We start from the raw sequence: 3,917 nt of genomic DNA, 5'->3' as shown, positions 1-3,917 counted from the left end.
TTTTCAAAAGCATGCACAATTGCAAAGAACTCCTTCTGCGTTGTTGTGTAGTTCCTTTGAGCTTCATTGAGGGTTTTGACATATAGTAGATGACATGGAGCTTTTTATCAACCCTTTGACCTAAAACTCCTCCAATAGCCGTGTCACTAGTGTCGCACATTAATTCAAAAGGAAAATCTCACCTCGGGGCTTAGACAATGGGAGTAGAGATTAAAGCTATTTTCAACTTGTTAAAAGCCTCCAAGCATCTATCATCAAACACAAATACGACATCTTTTTGAAGAAGATTATTGAGAGGTTTTGCAATAAGAGAGAAATCCTTGATAAATCATCTATAAAACCCGGCATGCCACAAAAAGATCTCACTCCTTTCACATTAATCGGAGGTGGAAGCTTCTCAATCACTTCACTCTTAGCTTTGTCCACCTCTATGCCCTTGTGAGAAATCTTGTGACCAAGGACAATGCCTTCCTTAACCATGAAATGACATTTCTCCCAATTCAAAACCAAATTCACCTTCTCACATCGAGCAAAACATTTCTCAAGATTCTGAAGGCATTCCCCAAATGAAACTCCACCTATCGAAAAATCATCCATGAACACCTCCATTTCCTCTTCCAACACATCTCCAAATATGCTCATCATACATTGTTGGAAAGTGGCACGGGCGTTGCAAAGATCAAATGGCATTCTCCTATAGGCAAAAGTTCCATATGGACAAGTAAAAATTGTTTTCTCTTGGTCATTTGGGTAAATAGGAATTTAGAAAAACCCAAAATATCATCAAGAGAGTAATAATACTTGTGCCTTGTTAGTCTTTCAAGCATTTGATCAATGATGGGAAGGGATAATGATCCTTTTTGGTGGATGTGTTTAGACATCGATAGTCTATACACATTCTCCATCCCGTTACCGTCCTTGTAGGAATGAGCTCACCTTTCTCATTCTCTACAACGGTCATTCCTCCTTTCTTTGGGACAACATGAACTGAGGAAACCCATCTAGAGCTAGAGATGGGGAATATGATTCCCGCATCTAATAGCTTAGTGATTTCCTTCTTAACCACCTCCCCTATTTAAGGGAGTAGCTTTCGTTGTCTTTCAATGCCAGGTCAGGCGCCCTCCTCAAGAGTAATATGGTGTGAACATAAAGCCGGGCTTATACCATTGAGGTCATCAATTGTATAGCCCAAAGCACCTTGGTGCCTTCTCAAAACACCACATAAATTTTACGCTTGACTCTCACTCAAGGAGGAATTAACAATGACGGGATAAGTAGAATTGGGGCCTAAGAATTCATACCTAAAGTGTGATGGTAGAGGTTTGAGTTGTACAATTGAAACACCTTTTACCTTCCTTGGTTGAGGCCACTTGCAATGTATCTTGGCTTGAAATTCCCGTGCAAATGTTATCATCACTCTCCTCCATACTCTCATCAATGACTCATTCAAATAAAACCATTTCCTTGCTATGCTCACCTATCTTTTCCTTGTTCAACAAAACACACTCAAGTGGATCATTAGAGGTGAGCAAGTGCTCATGCATAGAATTCACAATATCATCCAAGATTTCAACTCTCATACAATTCTTAAGTGAAGAAGAAGGATATTTCATACTTTCATTCAAATCAAATTTAATAACTTCTTCTCCAACTTTGAGAGAAATCTTAGCACTTTTAACATCAATCATGGCAGCCGATGTAGTAAGAAAATGTCTACCTAGTATGATACGAATATTGGAATCCTCATCCATTTCAAGAACAACAAAATCAACCGAAATTACAAACTTTCCTACCCTCAGGGAACATCTTCTACCTTACCTTTTGGAATCTTAATTGATCATCGGCTAATTGTAAGGTAATGTTGGAAGGTGAAAGTTCTCCTAACTCAAGTCTTTGATAAACCGAACATGGCATAAGGCTAACACTAGCTCCTAAATCAGACAAGGCATTACAAATTTGCATCTTATATATAGCATAAGGGATAGAAAATTTTCCGGGATCCTTCAATTTGGGCGGCATCTTGTTCATAATGATTGCACTACAATTCTCGGTCAAGCTAACCGTTTCCGCCATATCACAAGTTCTTATTCCACTCAAGATGTCCTTAAGGAATTTTGCATAATTCGGCATTTGGTCAATGACATCGGTAAATGGAAGGGTGAGATGAAGTTGCCTAAGCATCTCTATGAATTTGCCAAATTGTTCATCTAACTTATGCCTATTGAACTTTTGGGGGTATGGGAGGTTAGGTTTTTATAACTTCTCTCACTTTCTCTTTTTCTTTTTCAATTGGTTTTTCAACCACATCCTCATTCAAAGAGCTTTTTCCTTCCTCATCTTCAACCAAAACTTCCTTAGGACACTCCTTAGCCTTATTCTTCTTGGGCTCTCCATTCTCAAGAATCCTACCACTCATTGTCACTATGGCATTAATTGGTCTCTTAGGATCCACACCTTGAGATGGTAGGGAAGAAGGGTTAGCATGATCTTTCAAAACATTTGCCAATTGAGAAATTTGATTATCTAACATCTTACTATGAGCCATCATGTCATTAAACTTCTTATCACTAGATGACATGTAAGTGTTAAACACCTTGATTTGATTTTCAATGACATCTTCTAAACTACCTCTTAAAGGAGATGATTGGGCATAAGAAATATCATTTTGGCCTTGAGCCTTTCGAGTGAAATCGGGTAGGGGACCCCTTTGATTGTTGTTTTGAAAATTGCCCCTATTTTGATTACTCTAGTTACCCCGACCTTGATTTTGGCCACCTTAGTTATGATTGAAAATTGCCCCTATTTTGATTACTCCAGTTACCCCGACCTTCATTTTGGCCACCTTAGTTATGATTACCATAATTTTGATTATGGTTCCCATATCCCTGCCCTTGGTTTTGACCACCATAACCTTGGTGGTTATAGTTGCCCCAAAAACCTTGGTTTATATAACCCCCATTGTGGTTATAAATATCAAAATTCCCATTATGATAGTTCGTATTCCCATTATTTCTTTGACCATCAAATCTAAATCCAACCTTGTTATTAGACACATATTTCACATGTTCATTCTCATTGCCAAAAAAATCGTCACATCCATCAAAAGAAGCATTAAGACAATTTTAAGCATCATGGTCATATGGATCACACAAATCACAAAACATATTACCACTAGACAAGTTGCTAGAACGGGGAAGGGGATTTAAGTTAGGAAATGTACCTCTCCCCTTATTTTGGGACGGAGGAATCGATGCATGCGAAGAAGCACTCTCAAATTTGGCTTTAATAGAGATCATTTCCTTTCCTAATTCTGAGATTTATGAAGACAAGTTGTTGATGGCATTGATGTGATCAACCTATTACACCGAAGCACCACTTTTTCTTGTTGTTTCACGCTCATCATCTTGCCAATCTATATAATGCCTCACTACATCTTCAATGACGTCCAACACTTCCTCCTCCGTTTTGTTCATTATTGGTCCTCCGGCTCCCGCATCAAGGTAATATTTTCCTTGAGGGCTTAGACCTCCATAGAATATTTGATTGATTTGAATGGTAGGAATTCCTTGGTGTAGGCATTCTCTTTGGTATTCCTTATACCTCTCCCATGCCTCATAAAGACTTTCATTGGGTTTTTGCTTGAAGCTTTGAATAAGAGCTCTTAGCTCGACCGTTTTCTTTTGAGGATAGAACCGAGAAAGAAACTCCTTAGTAACTTCATCCCATGTCCTCAAGGAGTTTGGCTTCACCTCCTTGTCCAACCACTCCAATGCTCGTCCAATGAGAGAGAAAGGGAAAAGCTTAAGGAGAATAAAATCTTCAGAAATCCCATTCAGCTTGATTGTTTTGCGATACTTCTCAAGCTCCTTAAGATGATTGAGGGGACTCTTATGCTTTGCACCACTATATTGACGCTT

General features: G+C 38.7%; 1 pseudogene; it reads left to right on the top strand.

Annotated features, from left to right (window-relative positions):
- The first annotated feature begins 3,561 nt into the window (after window positions 1–3,561).
- LOC145569691 (small nucleolar RNA R71) lies at window positions 3,562–3,661 on the top strand (annotated as a pseudogene).
- Window positions 3,662–3,917: the final 256 nt, after the last annotated feature.

Source organism: Chenopodium album, chromosome 11 (genome assembly GCF_948465745.1).
Source record: "Chenopodium album chromosome 11, dcCheAlbu1.1, whole genome shotgun sequence".
NCBI lineage: Eukaryota > Viridiplantae > Streptophyta > Magnoliopsida > Caryophyllales > Amaranthaceae > Chenopodium > Chenopodium album.
Note: the sequence above shows the minus strand (reverse complement) of the source record. Positions and strands in the feature narration are given on the sequence as shown.